The sequence below is a fragment of the Chelonia mydas genome, chromosome 5 (genome assembly GCF_015237465.2).
Source record: "Chelonia mydas isolate rCheMyd1 chromosome 5, rCheMyd1.pri.v2, whole genome shotgun sequence".
NCBI classification, from domain to species: domain Eukaryota; kingdom Metazoa; phylum Chordata; order Testudines; family Cheloniidae; genus Chelonia; species Chelonia mydas.
The window spans coordinates 113,528,550-113,549,085 of NC_051245.2; the positions used below are offsets into that span (position 1 = coordinate 113,528,550).

The following is a 20,536-nucleotide window of genomic DNA, read 5'->3' on the forward strand; positions in this document are numbered from 1 at the left end:
CATTCCCCAGAGTCACTGCCCTTCTTAGCAGAAGTCTATTGATTGCCCTGGGTACTTGGATCACAGCAGCCCACACAGTAGATTTACCCACTCCACTACATGATTCCCGACTGACTGGTAGCAATCTGGCATTGCAAGCTTCCACAGGACTATTGCCACTCGCTTCTCAACTGTCAGAGCAGGTCTCATTTTGGTATTTATGCGCTTCAGGGCTGGGGAAAGCAATTCACAAAGTTCCACGAAAGCAGCCTTACACATTCGAAAGTTATGCAGCCACTGTTCCTCATCCCGTACCTGCACAACTATGCGGTGCCACCAATCTGTGCTTGTTTCCCAGGCCCAGAAGCGGCGTTTCACGATGTCAACAAGCCCTGCTACCTCCGCCAGCATCGACAATTGCTCCATTCCATGGCTTCCAGCACGGCTATTTATATGGTATCACATTCTTCTGCACGGCGGTTCCTGGCTAGGCTCTGCAAATACCGCAGGACGATGCGCGAGTTTGCGATGCTCACAACAACAGTGTACAGCTAAGCGGGGTCCATCCTTGTCATGCTGTGGCATCTGCACGAATAACCCAGGCTTAGGCGTGAAAATGATTGTTTGCCATTGCTTTCAGGGACGGAGGGAGGAAGAGTGGGAGGGAGGAGGCAAGTGCATCATGGGAGGCTGATGACATGTACCCAAAACAACTTGCGAAAATGTTTTTGTCCAATCAGGCACTGGGAGCCTAACCCAGAATTCCAATCGGCAGCAGGAACTGTGGGATAGCTGCCCACACTCCATGAGTCGATGCTAGCCATGGCAGTGAGGATGCGCTCTGCTGACGGAATGTGCATAGTGGGGACATGCAGCATCGACTTTGTAAAATTGGAGGCTAAATGTCAACTTAATTAAATTCAACCTAATTTCATCGTGTAGCCATGCCCCTAGTTTGTATCTCTGGGTTTCTAATCCTGGATTTAACTTTGAAAATATATAGGCAGATCTGCAATAAAATGTAAACTCACAACATTCCTTTCTTTTTTATCATGTGCATATAGATCCAGTTATTGTGTCTGCATGTATGTGCATGAGCGTATGAGTCTGACAGAGAAAAGCATTCACAGTGAAAATTTATTGAAATAATGGGACAACATATTACCTACCATGCATGTTATATAGTCCTCAAAAGCCAACTTTTACTCCTTTACCCACTTAGGGGCTGATTCTAGTCTCACTTACTCTGGTACAAATCAAGATTAACTCCAGTGAAGTCAACAGATATGCTGTGAGATCAGAAACAAGTCCACAGAGCAAAGCCTTATTCTTTCAATAGTCCCAATGAAATCAATGTAAGTAATGATGGCAGAATCTGGCCCTGACTTACTACCATGATGAGGTTTCTATATCTGAATTAGAGCATATCATGGTATAATGATAACTAAGAGAAGGGTAGAGGTAAAAGATCTAAAAGGAAAACAGCAAGCACAAAGAGATTAAATCATCTACTCTACAGCTGTAATGGAATAACCTTATGCCTCAAGGAAATCAGGAGTTTCCAGACTTTAGTAAGTGTCATTACTGTTCCATTTCTTTCAGTAGCTACTTTTTTTCTCCCAAAAGGTACTAACTGCTACTTCTTCCTGGGCTGCACACTCTGGAAACAGAAGTGACACAAACAAATTGACAGCTCTGAAAATCAGCCAAATGGAAAATATGCACTAACAAATATTCAGATATATTCATATTAACATATATTTTTTCTCACTGGATTTGACTTTGGAGGCCAAATTCTGTACATAATTCCCTTAGGGCCTAATCCAAAATCCATCAACTTCAATGGGCTTTCAATCAGGCCAATGCTGAAAAGTCTTATAGAATGTAATAAGCATTAAACCTATAGGGTTCTGTGGAAATGTAACCGCATTCTACAAAAATTATTAAAAGCTATAGAGTTTTACAGTAAAGAATGAGAGCCTTTCTAAAGTTTTTTGAAACAGCCTGTAGAAATCTATAGCAGGGATCTAATTTTCCATTTAGTTCTATGGGCTAGTCCAAAAGGCATATAGAAAAGTGGATCTGTTTCCATTAAATTTTATAAGGCTTTTCCATAAGGGAGTTACACATCCGTGCAATCTCATTGTTTTTAATAGGGGTGTAACTGAGTGCAGAACATGGCTCTCTGTGTCTAGTTTACAACATATCAATACCTGCTTCCCTGGTACACAACATGGGAGAGATTTCAGTGCCAGGTACTAGGGAATAAGGAGTAACCCTTCCTTGCTTTTTTATTCATCACGTCCCTTGGCTGGTAGAAGTGTTAGCATCACTTCACTTTGAACTTCATTTTTCCATTAGCAGGCAGATGTTATGGAACTGCTTCACCCAAAGGGCACAGAAACTGTGTTTCAAGCATTTAATTTGTTATCTGTTTAAATCTTCACATAGACTTGGCTTCCAGGACACTATCAGATGACAACATCAATACTGAATGAAAGCATTATTCGCTGCAGCTAGTGTTCTCATCAGGCCTTGCTGAGATAGGTGACACTTCTCTCAAATCATTTGATTTCTCTTTCTCTCTCAGTGCCTCAGTCAAAACTGATTATTATTATTATTATTAGATAGATTCCTAATGCACCCATCAGCACCAGAATATGTGAAGGACACTTAGTTAAGATAAGACAATACTTTGCAGACTCAGTACATAAGTAGGGATTGTTGGAGTGCAAAGTCGTACACAAGGAGAATCCTTAGTTGCCCTGTTTAGACAACTCTCTCCCCTTTTGCATGGCACGGGAATGGCACAAAGGGAACAGAGGGGAGACCAAGGATCTGGCCCTTAGTTAAGAGAAATTGTAGGCGTAAGTTAATAGGCCACTGTCAAAAATTTGCCTCCAAAAGATCATTTGTTCTGCTTTCCATAAAATACATTAAAAAAAAAAAATCAGATGGTCGACTCTAGACAGTAGATGTTTACGAAAGGCAGCTTTCACACTGGATAAATATTCTGACCGATTGCAGGTTCCTTCAGTTACACTAACCTAATCAAACAACAGCAGAAGGTTATCTCAGATCATTAAAAATGGTACAGATTGTAGCTGGCTTTAATACTAACGCCTGACAGCATTAGTGCAGTGATATAAACACTGCAATTGTGCCATAATTAAAACACACAGATGTATTACAAACCAGGGCATTACAAACAATATGACAAATTATAATGCCTATCAATTTAGTTTACTGCACTAACGATACAACCCCACATCAACAGCGGCTGATGGCACTATGCTATAAATTCAATAATTACATCCAAAAAATTTAAAACTCAGCAACTTCACATTTCTAGATGAAAGATCAAAATCTAGACCTATACTGGATATAAATAATCACACACATAAAAATACACAAACAAACAAGAAAACCTTCTCAGCAGCAATTAACGCTACGTACAGACACTGAAACTGGGTCATACATTCTGATTTGGATCTCAATACTAAAGATGGTACAGAGTTTTTTTTCCCCGCCTTATTAGCATTGAATATGGAGAGACATACCTTGGTCAAGATCTTCAGAAGTAAGTAGTGATTTTGGGTGCTAAGTGCCCCACTTAAGGCACTTGAGAGGTGCCCGATTTTCATACACTATTGAGCACCCACTGTATGAAAATCAGGTCCCTTGAAGTTGTCTACTCCAGAACCACTACCTTTTGAAACCTTAGCCTTTGCTTTCAGTCTCACCCAGCGAGATCAGGCTAAACACCACATCATGCAGATGGATGACCCAAATGGGCCCCTTGCCACAGTCAAGTTCATAAAGTTGTTGAACTGATTTCTTTGGGTACATTCAGTCCCTTTCCTCCTCACTGGGAGGAGGTGCACTGCAGTGGTAAAAGCCAGGTAGTCAGGACCCTTGGTGGCTATTCCAACTTCTGCCACTGACTCACTGCGAGAGCTTGGGCAAATCCCTTTGTTTATCCAACTCTAAATGAAGCATAATAATACTTATCTGCATTTAAGGTGAGGCTTAATTAATTTATCCATGCAAAGTGCTTTGAGATCCTGAGATGCAAGTACTTTTAGAAATGAATATTTATTATATTACTGAATAGTGTGAAGGCGGGGGGGGGAATGACACATAGGGTTCAATAGAAAATTAATACATTTTCTACAGAAATTACTAAAACCCTACAGAACTGAATGCTGAATTATATTATTGCTATGGGTTTCATTAACCATTTTATAGGATTATCCAGCAGGCATATAATTCTCTATTAAATTCTATAGGATAGCCCAAAAAGCTTCCAGAAATTGTCAGTTTCTATTAAATTCCATTGGACTTCTCCATAAAAGGGAGGTCTCAGGATGTAAAGCAACCCTGTCTGCACTCAGACAGACACACACAGTGCTGGCACTTTGATGTTACTCTCCCTTTCTCAGTTATTTAACTCATCATAAGTACACTGCAATTCCGTTTGTTCAGCAAAGCAAGATATAAAATGTACCACTGACCAGAGAAATGGAAGTGTGCTGGCCTCTGTTAGTGGAGATATTGGCTATGCAGCAGAATGCTATGCTACTGCCAGTACTAGAATATTGGTTATTATGCCTATTGCCAAAAGCAGCTGGAAGGCCTTTGTAGCAGCCTTAGCATAAGTAGGCAGGCCAGGAGAGGAGGGGGAGTGACCATGAGACGTGTGTGTGTGTTGGGGCTACAGACTCTGCAAAAACACATCTGTAGAACTAATGGCTTGAAACTTCTTGCTTAACAAACTGGTTGCTCAGCCGTTACTGGTGATTGACAAGCTATGTGACATTTTGAGCATAAAAAGGAAAAGAGGTGTGCGTGATTTGGATTTGACCTTCTGGACATCTCTTGGATGTCATGTCTCACTTGAACCATGTTGTTTGACCACTCAAGACCCCTTCAGACTGTGGGTTGCTATTGTTTGGGGGCGCTCTGCATATTTGTATGTGCTTGAGATCTAATAAAATAGTAAGTTTGGATGAAAGCATGTTGGGTTTGTGCCAATATTAAATCAGACAGATGCGCTGTGTCCCCCTTTGATTTGTTCCTGACACCGCCTCGGAAAGAGTACGGCTACCCCGAGCTTTGGGTTGAGAGAACCCTGGGTAACAGCCAACCCTGGGTAACAGCCTCCGAAATTTTCAAACCTGGATGTCTAAAGTTAGGCTCTTAAATCTGTATTTTGGTGTCTAAATAAAAGTGGCCTGACTCTGAAAGGTGTGGAATACCCACAACTTCAATTCAGTTGGAGCTGATGGGTACTTAGCAATTCTGAAAACCAGGCCACTTATATCTAGGTTCCTAAATACGAATCTGGAAACTGAACTTCAGGCACCATGCTTTGAAAACATGGGTCTCACCGAAAGAATTGAACAAACACAACTTTCCTCTGCTTCCCCACATCAGCCATCAGCATGGTATGCTCACGCCTGCATTCCTTCCTCAGGAAAAATTCCCAACAAAATCAAATTGTGTATAATACAACTAAGGACTCTGGGTTTCGGCCCTAAGTGTACACTATTCCATCTTTCGCCCATCCCACTACAAAGGGCATATTTGCCAAACCTGTATACTCAATTACTCCAAATCATCCCTTCCAATCTTTTTTTTTAATTTCACTTTCTGCTCCAGGTCTGGCGTGTTGCCAACAGGAATCCAGACCTGGCATTAAAAGGTTGAATTTACTGTCTTTGCTGGAAAGCAAAGGAAATTCACATCTGAGCTGTAAAATTCAGAATTCACAATTCAGAATGGGATCCTGATTCAAAGAAATCTGTTGCATATTCCCAACCCTGCATATGCAGCCTTTGGCTCCATGTAGTAATTAACACCTATAACATACCCAGCTCTCTCCGAGCAACCCTCAAGCCCAGAAAACATGACTGCCACCACCTCCTATCCTAGCCAGATTGCTAAATGGAGAACAAGATTATGCCTGAGTAAGGAAAACAAAAGCTGGACTGGTCTCCTTCCATCACTAAGCACTGGTACTGCTGACTCTCCAGTCTAGGCCATTATTATGTGCTGAGGTCAGTCCTGTTGCCAAGTGAACTTCCTGTATCAAGGGCTGATCTATTCAGAAGATTATCTTGTTATGACGGCCTTGTTGCTGAATATCCTCTTTGCCGAGTAAACTCGTCAATAGTCCTATGTGGATTTTGCAACCTTTGGGCATGATACAGCTGAAAACATCCATCGCCTTCCAGGCTGCATTAGCCCTGGGATGCTTGCTCTGCACTGGCCGATCTGTTTAGGGAAGGAGAGCCCAGGTATATGAGCATCCGACCTCAAATGCTCCATTTTACTGCTCAGGATTGTATTATTAGTCACAGGCCTAACAATTATTTTGAATTGGCAATTCAGCCAGAAAAAGCAGCCGGCACCTGGCACTAGGTAGATTAAAATTAAAAAGCAGCACTTCATGATACCCTGAGGTGTGATACTGCAGAGTGCCAAAAGCAGCATGGAGGATCTGCTACCAAAAATACTTCCTTGGAATAGGGAGCAGGTTCCCCAGCTGCTTTCCAGGAAGGTCAGCAGAATTCCCATGGACTTGCAGTTGTAAAGGCTTCTAATTCCCTCTACCTTCAGAATCTAGATGGATTTAAATAATAAATCCCATATACAGTCTTCTGTGTACTGCAGCCACATTTGCCAGTGGACCCCCTCACACTTCTCTTCCTTGTTTCCAGAGGCAACAGGCTGCAGTCCATTTCTCAGCCTGAACAGCTCCCTCTGGGAACCGCTAACAACTTACAACATTCTGGCTCTGTGATAGGTTCAGTCTTATAGCAGGTGTCTGATCACAAAAATTTTAGACACTACCTATGACAAAAAATCCTAATTATTCCCCTGGCATCGATAACTAAGGAACCATTATCCATTTCTGCCCCAATGGACACATATGGCCTTTGAAATCAAACACAAATAATGATCCTAAAGTAGCCAGTATCTTACCAATGCAAAGCACTAGAAGATAACTGATAGAAAACAATCTTGCATTTGCCTGCAGAACAAACTACATGAACTTTCTCTAGACGTCTGTGACTGTATAAATGCCATTAAGGAAATCAAGTTTCTTGGGGTGGAGTGGGAGGTTTCCATCTTCCTTCCCCGTGGCTTTGATGCTGTAGCAGTTTACAAAGAAAAATGAGTCTTAACAAGCATACATACACACACCAGACAGACAGACAGAGATAGGATACCCTCCAACAGCACTGTCTAGTAATTGGCATGAGGTGGGGAGATAGTTGGTCAAGAGAGGGAAACCGAAGATTTGAACAGATGGGGAAGGAGAGCTTGGACGAATGAATGAGAATGAAAGGGGAAGCTTTGCATTGTTTCTAATTCCCCACCCACTTCGCTCTCCCAGCTATCCCTACACACACACACACACACTGGCATCCCTCGGCAGCTCTGTGATTAATGCAGAAAGTTGTGGTTCTCGTTCACTTAGGATGCTGGAGAATAACAGGCTCCTGTTTTTAATATCTGTACCTCACATGATTAATAACTTCTTAAGCACTCGAAAAAATTCTTACGGCTTTTCACATCAATCACAGAGCGGTTGTTACTTTTCCCCAGCCCAATGTGGTGCAAGAAAATTGTTTGACTGGTTTTCATAATCCTCTCAACAGTGGAGCAGTCAGTGCTCTGCTCTAGTGAGAGATATTCTGGAGCCAAGGTCTCTGGGTCTGGTCATAAAATGCGGCTTCTTATAGCTGACTGAAACTACTGAGAGGAAAGGAATGAGACCTCTCTTGCTGAGAGCACATATGGGAAAGCAGCTCGTTTGCATTTGGCTCAAAGAAGTCAGCTGAAGGGCAGAACCTAAATGAGAAGGAAATTCCCCCAAATTAAAAGTTATTTCCAGTCTCTTCTTAATAGAAATGCTGTGTATTACTCATTTACAATAGTGACTGTAAGGAATTTAATTGTGCACAGCAAATACCATAAACCTCCTCTGCTCAAGAGCTGTGCTCTACCCACATATTCCCCTCCCAATGCTTCAGATTGAGGATCAAGGACACAATTAAGTCCCAGCCATAATAAGGATGCCATGCATGAGGAACTCGGATCTGAAAGTTGGGAGACACCCCTAGCACTGGGTAGGCGTGGAGGGAAGAGCTGGTGTGTCATATAATTATTATTATTTATTCGGTAGGCATCCGCAGTTGCCCTACCCATCCCATAGAACACCCTAATTAAGATGCTGCTTAGCACACAGCAAAAAGAACTCACCATACAAATTAATGGGACTTCTCTCTGCCACCAGTACAAAGTTCCCAAATAAAAGAAATCAAAAATGGAGAGGGAGAGGTGTTGGGAAACCTGCAATGGCATTTTCACTCCACAGATAATGCCAATTATTCTGCAATTACAAGGACGCTGCAATAGGAATCAAGCCATGTAGTTACCACTTCAAACACAAGCCTAGTCCTGGAGTGCAACAGAGGTTTAAGCTTAATGTAACTTTAAAAGCCAGCTACTGTATTACCTTGCCTGAGAAGTGATGGTCTCACAGACCCCTGAGCGAGAGGTAGCAGAGTCTGAAAGGACGGCTGTCAGGCATCAGCAAATCCTTCTCTGTATTCATGGAGGGAGGATCAAGTCAGGAGAAGCACCAGTTTGCTTGTCATGTTTCTTTTAGTAGACAGCAGTTCTCACACTGCCCTGCCCACAGCTAACCTGTGCAAGTTCCTGAGGGACCCAGAAACTGATGCGCACTCCTAAATGAGAAACCACTTCAGCTCTCAGTGGAGAGACTAGTGAGAGATGGTGGGGCATGATGTGGGGGGAGATGGAGAAATATATACTTTGTCCTCTCTCTCCCACAGATTGGGGTGGGTCTGTCTCCCCGGTCTCAAAGTGTTGCAGTGCTAGACTAAATAGGGAGTGACTCTCTTCAGAGTTAGCCCTGTGAACGACAATTTAAGTCCTTTCACCTCAAACTGAAAACCAATCAAGAAGATCTGGGAGAACCTCAAAGGATTACACTACCCCCACACTCATTATATCAAAAGTAAACGCTACTGAAGTTAATGGAGTTACACCAGCATGAAACTAACATGAGAGGAGAATCAGGTCCTCAGTCTGCGTGTAAACCTACCAGCAACCTCACTGGGAGTTCTACATCCAGAACAAGGACAGGCTTTGGCTTCAGACACCTTCATTAGCAGCAACAATGGGAAGTTAAAACATTCTGAAGAGTTGGTGTTGAAACAGATCTGTTCTGATGATGCTGTGGCATTTATTTACCATACTACTTTTCCTTTCACTTCATAATTCTCATAGACACAAACACAGCAGTCACCTCCCCCTTCACATGACCCACACTGCCACTAGACAAAAAGAAAAGGAGGACTTGTGGCACCTTAGAGACTAACAAATTTATTTGAGCATAAGCTTTCGTGAGCTACAGCTCACTTCATCGGATGCATTCAGTGGAAAATACAGTGGGGAGATTTAGATACACAGAGAACATGAAACAATGGGTGTTACCATACACACTGTAACGAGACTGATCAGGTAAGGTGAGCTATTACCAGCAGGAGAGTGGGCGGGGGCAGGGGGAAGGAACCTTTTGTAGTGACAGGCTTTCCGTCCCACCCAGTGAGTGGCTATACCATGTACAACAGTTTATGAGTCTGCTACTGCCTCCCACAGTTCAGAACTAGTCCTTTAGCTCGGACAGCAGAGACTCATGCTTTCAGTCCCAAAGGTGCCAGTTTCAATCTCTGCAGAAGACCCAGCCAGCAGTAAAGACATAATAACCAAATGCAGTAGTGTGGACTCATGCTCCTAGGACTTTGTTACTTTTACAAACGAACTACAGTATAGTTACTTGTCTAGCATGAAACGTGAAAAAAATAATCAACAACTAACACTAAACTGCACTTGTCAAAAGAAATGTAATGGATATACTATTACTAGGGCCCTCCTAAATTCGTGGCCATGAAAAACGTATCGTGGACCGTGAAATCTGGTCTTTTGTGTGCTTTTACCCTATACTATACAGATTTCATGGGGGAGACCAGCACTTCTCAAAACTGGGGGTCCTGACCCAGAATGGAGTTGATGGGGAGGGGTCGCAATGATATTTGAGGGGGGCTGCGTTATTGCTACCCTTACTTCTGCGCTGCCTTCAGAGCTGGGTGGCCGCAGAGCAGTGACTGTAGGCCGGGCAGCGCAGAAGTAAGGGTGGCAATACCATACCATGCCACCCTTACTTCTGCGCTGCTGCCCCCAGAACTGAGCAGCCAGAGAGTGGCGGCTGTTGACTGAGGGCCCAGCTCTGCAAACAGCAGCGCAGAAGTAAGGGTGGCAAATACCATACCATGCCATCCTTACTTCTGCGCTGCTGCTGGCGTTGGCTCTGCCTTCAGAGCTGGGCTCCCGGCCAGCAGACGCCGCTCTCCAGCTGCCCAGTTCTGAAGGCAGCGCCGCAACCAGCAGCAGCACAGAAGTAATGGTAGCAGTACCGCAACCCCCCCCTAAAATAAAGTTGTGACCTCCCCCACAACTCCTTATTGCGACAGGACTCCTACAATTACAACACTGTGAAATTTCAGGTTTAAACAACTGAAATCATGAAACTTATGATTTTTTAAATCGTAATTAATATATACTATGTATTTTTGCATGGTATCTTTGTGACAGAAAGGATAATTTTTAAAATTTGCTGATTAAAAAGCAACTGCAATCTGCACTGGAATCTTCATCATTAATACTAATCAATAAGGTTCTGTAAAGCATCAGTGACATTGAACAGCACTTTGAGGAAGATCAAATTATGGAACTATTAAGGTGGGAAGCAACCAACTTTGATTTTTCTGGCATTTCTGCTTATCGCATTCATTGCTTAACATTCTGAAGAGCAACCTCTGACATGTATCAGTACAATCAGTGGTAATTTAAATACTAGATTCACTGAATATAACTATCAAGTCATTAGCACAGCCCATTTTTCTTCCCTGACCATACTCAGAGATGCGTCACGGTGGGGTCTCTTCAGAGCTCATGCGAGAGGAGCCGTGTTGGCCTTCCCACACTGTCAATCGTCTACAGCAGTGGTTCTCAACCCGCGGCCGAATCAGCACACAGCTGCAGCCCATGTAGATGTACAGGTAGTATATACTGTGTGTGGACACGGCCCACATAACACACAGAGAGCTGCATATGCGGCCCACAATGGTAAATAGGTTGAGAACCACTGGTCTACCGAGACCGGTCACTGTGTGAACCAGTTGCCTCGGCAGACAGCTGGAAGTGAAAACTCCTGGACCTGTGGCAGCAGCTTGCTACTTAACTGCCACAAAAGGATTTCCTTTCTAGACTATTCTCAGTGGTAGAAGATGACAGGACAAGGAGTAATGGTCTCAAGTTGCAGTGGGGAGGTTTAGGTCGGATATTAGGAAAAACTTTTTCACTAGGAGGGTGGTGAAACACTGGAATACATTACCTAGGGAGGTGGTGGAATCTCCTTCCTTAGATATTTTTAAGGTCAGGCTTGACAAAGCCCTGGCTGGGATGATTTAATTGGGGATTGGTCCTGCTTTGAGCAGGGGGTTGGACTAGATGACCCCCTGAGGTCCCTTCCAACCCTGATATTCTATGATTCTATGATAATTCAAACCTATTTCCAGAGAGACTGCAGCAGTCTTACGTTACACCCAAGGGCCAAACATAAAAAGGGCTACTCACACCAGGCGTGATCCAAAACTCACGGACATCAGTGGAAAGACTGTGATTGGACCAATGGACTTTGGTTCAAGCTCATACTCTTTTGGGGAGTGTCAAGCACACCAGGATGAAGAAATTTACAGCAGAGCAGCAGGTTTTGGCAGCCCACCAATGACGCACAGTAGCCCACTTGTTTGCCTGATGTACAGATTTCCAGCTAGAACAATATTTTGCCATATTTCTTTCTCTACCATGGGATTTAAAGCTGGCAGCCCTGTAGGCTTTGAAATAAACTTTATGAAAAGCTGGTCTGCAGCCCTGTTTTGGCACGTCCACAGCTACTTGGTTCACTCACAGTACAAAATATTGCTGTGTTGCATGGAAGCCTGCTCTGCTGACTCTGTCACATTAAAAGCTGTGATGAGCCATTTCAAAATAAATCCTCAGAGCTAAAAGCTTGGGCTGCTCGCTGACCTCATTGCGATGGAAAGGTACTTGCTCCACGAACTCCTCCCTGCTTCAAAAGAGTTTCCTCTCATGGATTCCAACAAAAACACTTGAGATCCAGCTCCTTAGGAACAAAGATCTACAAATGGCTCAGGAAATTGGAGGGTGGCTAGATCGGTGTGTGTCTCTAGGACAGGGCTACTCTAACTCCCACACAAATGAGTTGCAAAGTGAAAAGGCAAGTCCCAAATCAGCATGCTGGATCACTGATTCTATTTCTATGCAAATCACATACATCATGTATTGGCCAACAGTGCTAGAATCAGGACAGGGTTGTGTTCTGTGTATGTGAGCATGAACCAATTTAGTGCTAGTGCAAGATGCCAGAATGGCAGACTCAGACTGCAGTCCTTTGTTATGCACACAGCAAGCCATGGCCCGGTGCTAATCTGGGGTGAATCAGAGCAGAATAATAATGTCAATCGAGCTATGCTGATTTGCATCAGGTGAGGATCTGGCCCACAAAATGGACAGCAAAGGTACATGTTATCCCTTGCCACTCCACCAATATGAATCAATTTTCAGCGTGCGGCACACCCAGGCAAGAAGGAAATAATGTATCCATGCCCATTCAATCTTTGGCCTTTTAGCGAAAATTATTAACCAAGTTACCTATTAGTACTGCTGGTGAAGGCTGTTTATGCAATGTGGACACCCGTCCAGCGGGAACTGGCCTGATAAACTTGGAGCCACAGCACCAGATCCTCAGCTAGTGTAAATGGGTGTAACACCATCTGGTACCGCAAGCTGATGGTACCACCCATAATAAGAAGTCAAACTAAGCAAAAGTGGACTCCCTCCTCACCTTACATCCTATTTGCCCACACACATCTAGCTCCGGCAGCAGTCCTGGGACAACAGTATTGTACATTTACTCACTGACAAAGACATTCCATATAACATTTGCTACTAACTTCTTAGTTATACGTGGAATTAATTCCTAGAGAGAATTTTTCAATTTAATTTAGCTAGCTGATTGAGACTTGAAGTCATTTCAGCTGGGCAACAGCATGTCACTAAACTTAACAGTCCCCTCCTCTTTCTCCAACCACGATGGCCAACTTTTTTCTAACCCAAACTCATTCCCATATTAAAACTGCAGGGGCCTGTCAGCAGCACAACGGATTTTTTCTAGATAAGACAACCCCATTGCTGTGTACTGACTGGCAGCTGTCCTCTACCACAGAGGTGCGGTACACATATATTTTTTGATAACTCGGGACTATATAGAGTATTATACGTTACATATTACAAGATAATACTAAAATAAATTGCTTTAGTATTATATATAACATAGGATATAAATATATATTAACCTTATTCTATCTTGTATTATTACAGGACATAACGATACTAATATTATATTGCTTTGTAGGTAACTGGCCCCCATCTCTGTAAGTGAGAAACTATAGCTCACACTCAACAGGCTGCAATCTCAGCCCCAGCCAGTAGGATGTCTCTAAACAAGCAAATAAGGAACAACTCTGTCTTTACGAACTAAAGGAGCAGGATTTCTATTTTCTTCTTCTTCTTCTTCTTCTTCTTTTTTAAATAGGTTTTGCTTGTTCAGTCCTACATTCTGCAGTCAAGCAAAAGACCATCCACTGGCAGTTCAGAGCAGTGGTGGAGGATGAATTACTATCACTCTACAATATTTCTAGGTGAAACTTCCTAAAGGTGGGATTCATAGATTCCAAAGCCAGTAGGGACCATTACAACCATCGAGTCTGACCTCTTGCATAACACATGCCACAGAACCCAAAATACCAAGTTTCCTGCCTCCTGGTTTGGTATCTCCTTTGAATGAAGCACAGAGGGGTGAAGAGACATGTTCAAGGCCAGAGAGTCACTGCTAGAGGTGAGAATATAAGCCAGGAGGCTCAACTCTCTGCTCTAATCACTAGCCCATATTTCCCTCACATTAAGGACTCCTAAAGGGCATCAGCAGGATTTGAAACTTCGACCTTCAGGCTTCGATCCCTAAATGTACAGAAGTTACCAAAGTCCTATTAAAGTAATCAACACTCTCACAAGGGAAGTAGTGGAAGCCCCATTGTTTGAGTCATTTGATTGGGCAAAGATCTAAAAAATATAAATTTAGAGAACACTTCTACACTGGCAGGGGATAGACAAGGTTATTGAGCGGTGTTTTCCCTCTCTAGCTTATTTGATCCTGTGATTCAAGTCTACAGGCCTTCCACCTCTTTGAGAAGAAAGACACACAACAAAGTTGCTTTTTTATGGGAAGGGAAAGTCACTTGGTATGCAAAAGTAATTACAAGAGATTATCTTTCTCTTGCAGAATCTATGAGGACATCCTGATTTTGTACCTGTTAGGGGATAATTTAACCATATGGATACATGATGTTAATAAGGCTAGACTCTTCCTACCCCCTAAGAAAGATGAAGAAAGACGACTAAAATCCAGATATCGCTAATTGGTGCAAATAGGAAACCATCTGGAACCTTATCCTCCCAGTCTAAATCACCACCAAGAATGTTCTGTTGAGTGCTAATTTTACTGGCTGCCAAGATGACCACTTTAAAGACAGAGCAATAATGTTAGCCCAACTATTTATAACAACTGATTTATGACGTGTTTAACAGATGTTATGGTAACTGAAGCCAAGGGTAGTCTAAGGCACAGCAGCAGAGTGGTCCACAGACACGTACGTCTGCAAGGAGATGTCTGGGGATCTGCACAATCCTGTTTTTAATTGTGGACATTTGAATGCCCCTGGTTTCTTGATATCTTGTTATTTTCACAATCATTAATTCTCCTCCTAGTGCAGACTTTGTATCCCCCCGTTTCCAGAAAGCCCGATCTCCTGCCAATTTTGAGTCCTGTTCTATATTAAGGCTAAGGCAGGCAAGGTCAGAAGCCACGAATTCCCTCCAGCACATATCCAAGACGTCTTCTCTACCCAGATTTTGTTGGTTCAAATGCATAAAGCTGGCAGACTGGTACGGACTCCGGCTTACGGAGCTGATGGCCTTCTTGCTCAAAGGGTCTGGCCAATATCAATAAACTTGACCGCCTGTGCCCACCAGGTCAGCCCTGCTGGCAGGGTTGAACCAACATCCACGCACTCATCACGCACCTGCTCAGGGAATTGTGGGAAACAGAAGGCTGACCAATAAAACACACAAAACAGTTGTTAATAAAGCCAAATTGAAATTCTTTGTTATTTGCTTGAATTCCAAAGAGTATTTTATCCCTACTTTTTGTGCCGTCTATTGAGACCTTATTATTTCCCCTCTGTAGATCCTCCATGCTCTAGATGAAATCTTGATTATCCCTCCAATTTCTTCCTTGACTGAACCGACCCCACTCTTAACAATGCTTATATACAAAGGGGACGGGTGCCTTATAAATACTTTAGATTACATTACGGGTTTTATATTGCAACCACTGGCCTTCATCTGAAAGGAAATGAAGAGAACTGCATTCAGTCTCCAACAATGTTACCACTTAACTGACCACAAGGGGTTCAACCTGTTGAATGGCACAAGACATTCCAACAATCAGAAGCATTTCTTTTTTGATGAACAGTGTAGAACCAGGGCTTGATAAAGTTTATCAGTCCTGAAAGCATTTCAGTCAGACTGCAATATACAGAATCCTATCAGATCAAGACCTTCTGATTACCCATCTCAAGAAATATTCCAGTTCAGAGATGAATGCTTTGTACCATTTGAAAACTGGGATCGCAAGCTTTCAGAAAGTATAAAATCTCATTTTTAGCTCTAACAACTCCTGAGACAGTGGCTACTAAATTCATGTGATAAAGGAAACCAGGAAAAGAGTCAAAAATGAGAATGATGTGAATTTATGGGCCAGTGTCGGACAATCTGCCAAGGCTACAAACAAATGTGAAAAAACCACCACTCATCTATCCAAAGATACAGTCTAAAGCATTTATTTGTAGTCCTGGTAATTCATAAAATATCAGATCTTAAAACCATCACTATTTCCTCAGACTAGTCATGATTTTTTGGCCACCAGTTCAGGAATTAATATAGCAAATTTCAGCCCTCTGACCAGGATAATTCTAATACACCACCTCCATCTAACAATATCAAAGTGAAACATCTATTGAGCTTCAGGACATCCTGACCACAGGAGATAGTAATGAAATTACTATTATGCCCATTTTAGAGAAGGGTGACTAAGACAGAGAGACATTAAATGGCGTGCCCTTAGTCAGCATCAAGATGTTGTCGGCTTTGGGCTTAGAACCCACATTTTGGGATGCCTAGTCCCCAGGTCTAACCACAAGACACCTCTGTCTCCACAGTTTTCAAACCCTGTCGTTTGGTCTCCCACTAGAGAAGACTGAATTCTTGACTTATGCAACATTCCCACTCTCAGAGACCCTGGGAATAAAAGGGCTGGTCCAAGACCAGTTCCTAGACATCCTACATGGAAGCACATACTGCTAGTCCATGGCAACAGCAGAAGGGGATTAGGTATTCCTCCTTTAGCGCGAAACCAGCATAATGAGGGGAATAGGCCCTTTTGTTCCTGTATTTGCTGTTTAAAAAAAAAAAGTGATCTAAAATGTGAGATCTTTTTAAAAAGTCATATTCTCTCTCATTTTATGGCAAACAAGTCCTTTTATGGAACACAGGTCACTTGCCAAACTCCAGGGAGTTTTTTCAGAGGTGAAAAATTAATGTGGGACTTGTTTTATTATTATTTTTTAAAAGATCACAGAGAGTCACAGTTTCTACTTTGATCAGTGGAGTCTGTGACACTACGCCCCATATTTTTCATAGAGATATTGTTATGATTATGACATAATTATGATGTACTTGTACTTTGTGCAAGATAAGTCATAGGAGATGTTATTGAAAAGGTTATAATGTATTGAATATGATTAACCTACTTGTATGCATGGGCCTGATTCTGTTCTCCAATTGGCATAAATAGCTGAGAGGAGAATCAGACCTCAGGGAGTTTTGTTTTTTAAAGGAGAAAGGAGAGCATTTGTTCCATGAGCATAATTGAGACACATTTTCCTCTTACACTTCTTTTACACATGTGAAATTAAAACTGGAATCAGCGAATTATTTCCTCATTTACAGGCACGAGACAGCAAAATCAGTCTCAACTATCCCTAGCTATAAAGGCCCTGACTCCAGTTTTATGCCATTGTCACCCGACTGAAATCATTGGGGTTGTAGTGGGGAAGTAACAGTGCTGAATCAGGCCCAAGTTTACCATGGGATGGTTCCACTTTTTTTGTTTGTTTAAAGATTAAGGAGCTGATCTTCATCTGTTATAAATTGACACAGCCATCAACTAACTGCAATGGAGCTATGCAGATTTACACCAGATGAGAATCTAACCCTCAGAGTTCCATTACAGTTATTGAGCCAAATCCAAGTCCAGATATTTGCAGGCACTTATTCACTGAACAGCATTCTACCTGCTTATGCTAGGGCTGAATCTGGGCCATCTATATTGTGAATGAAACCTTACAATGAAGTCCTGTAACACTGTGTGTTAAAACTCTTGCACTAGATTCTGATTTCTTTGCACTGGTGTGAAGTCTGCATACTTCCATGGAGTTACATTGCCTTTACACCAAGGTAACCAAGATCAGAATCTGACCTATTTTACTCACTTTAATACTCTGTACAGTTGATTCAGCCCAGCATACTTAGCTAATCTCTCTCACCATATGCTCCTAGCCATGTATTAAGATTTGAATCAGCTGGTTACTTCATCTGCCCTAGTTATAATCTTGTGTCAATGAGAGCCAGAGTTTTCTGTCACTATGCCCCCTCAATTACACAAGGGGCATCATACCACCATTCATACTGCTCCCTTTGTGTCGACATTTCAAATGAGAGTAAAGAAATGTATTGGCTGCTGCTCTGAACTGTGCTTAACTAATGACAAATGTGCAGTGTTTCATCAGACTGGGCCTAGAGACCCTTTTGGGAAGGATGCTATGTCAGTGGAATTTGTTGCTGTCCCTCTAAGATAAACTTCAGTTACTTTTTATTACTTAAAAGTTCAGATTGATATTCCCATCAGTTTAACACCGCATAGTCTCCATAGCAATAATAAGGCAGCTTCCTCACAGTTTGAAGAAAAATTGTAACAAGTCTTTCTAGCTTCAGAGCTGCAGAAGACAGCATGTTCGGCCAGTACCCCACTGTCTACTAAGCATCTTTGGAATAATAGTGACTATCTTTATATTCCCATTAGACCATAAAGCTGTCACCATCACCACCGAGGTACTATAGCCATCAATTGCCCCTGATTTATGGCTTAGGGTTAGTTGTTGTAATAGGCTGCAATTTGCCTTTGAGGAATTTTAATCTACTAGTGGAGAAAAAACCTAAATCTTTGTTCTCTTTAGTTTCACTGCGGCATTTTGATTATTTCAGCTTTAAAGACCCTGCATATCTTAACAACAGGTGAGAAAAAGAGAGGGAATAAGGTAAACCAGTGTCCAAACCTCATCCTTCACCTGCAGGACACTAACAGTGCGCTGCATAATAAATAATAATGCTCAAAACCCAGCTCTTATGCTTTTCATCAGTGGATCTCACAGCACTTTACAAAGGAGGTTGGTATCATTAGTGGAGAAACTGAGGCACAGAGATGTGAAGTGTCTTGTAAGCCTGGAGTAGAACCCAGTTCTCTTGAGCCCCAGTCCAATGTGCTGTACACTTTACCACATTGCCTCCATATGATCACCTCCTAATGGAGGAAAACTAGAATCACCATCAGCAATAACAGGTATACCAGACTGGCCATAGGAGCTTTAAGTACTGTAATCATCAGACCCCTGATATCTAGATGACTAAGCCAACCCATTACTACCTGAAGAACAGCCTATCTTCCCGTGTCTAAAACCTTTAGTAAGAACAAAAGGCCCTCTCCGAAATTAAATCTACACTTGGTCAATTTTCATTTCCAAGTGTGTTAGTGAGGGTTTTTTGCTGCTTAATTCAAACAGTTCCTTACCCAAGGATTTTGTGATTACTTTTAAGGTACTTCTGCTGTGAAAGCTGATTCCCCCACACTCCTGTAGCATTCTGTCCTCCAAACCATAATACACCTTATTCTCCAGTTCAGCAGCACGGCCAGGATAAAGAGTTTGGGAGCAAATGCCATTTCCAATCCCACGAGAGGGTTTTGTGTCATGACTTAATGCACCACAGAACTTTACTGAGCTGCAAGGATGGAAAGAATACTGCATTATGCTATATCTGAGTGACCTTTCAATGGCAGAGAGCTATTTCAGGACTTACACAACTCAGAGATTTCTGCAGAGGGTAATTGTCCAGGGAATAACCTGACACAACTACTATAAAAGATGTATCTTTGCATGAATCTTTTCTGATTGTTATAAGAACACAAGCTATATTACATACAATACATATATTACTGGAGGAACTAGATGGGAAAGGGGAACTGATAATGATCTACAGAGCCACTATTAAACCACAGAAAGAACGAGGAATACTTGTGGCACCTTTGAGACTAACAAATTTATTTGAGCATAAGCTTCGTGGGCTAAAACCCACTTCATCGGATGCATGCAGTGGAAAATACAGTAGGAAGATATAGATATAGATATATACATACATAGGAGAACATGAAACAATGGGTGTTGCTATACCCACTATAACGAGAATGATCAGTTAAGGTGAGCTATTATCAGCACAAGGAAAAGAAAAACCTTTTGTAGTGGAAATGGGCCATCCTGATTATCAACAGTTGACAAGAAGGTGTGAGTAACAGTAGGGGGAAAAATAAGCATGGGGAAATGAGAGCCAGGCCAGATCTTGGGAGACAGGCCAGTCCTCGCTTACAGACAGCCCCCCAACCTGAAGCAAATGCGCACCAGCAACCACACACCACACAACAAAAACACTAACCCAGGAACCTATCCTGGCAACAAAGCCCGTTGCCAACTCTGCCCACATATCTATTCAGGGGACACCATCATAGGGCCTAATCACATCAGCCACACTATCAGAGGCTCGTTCACCTGCACATCTACCAATGTGATATATGCCATCATGTGCCAGCAATGCCCCTCTGCCATGTACATTGGCCAAACCGGACAGTCTCTACATAAAAGAATAAATGGACACAAATCAGACATCAAGAATTATAACATTCAAAAACTAGTCGGAGAACACTTCAATCTCTCTGGTCACGCGATTACAGACCTAAAAGTTGCAATACTACAACAAAAAAAACTTCAAAAACAGACTCGAACGAGAGACTGCTGAATTGGAATTAATTTGCAAACTGAACACCATTACATTAGGCTTGAATAAAGACTGGGAGTGGATGGGTCATTACACA

General features: G+C 42.4%; 1 protein-coding gene across 5 annotated transcripts in view; it reads right to left on the reverse strand.

Annotated features, from left to right (window-relative positions):
- Positions 1 to 20,536, reverse strand: part of MOB3B (MOB kinase activator 3B) — a 152,800-nt gene that overhangs the window by 119,165 nt on the left and 13,099 nt on the right. The window lies entirely within an intron of this gene.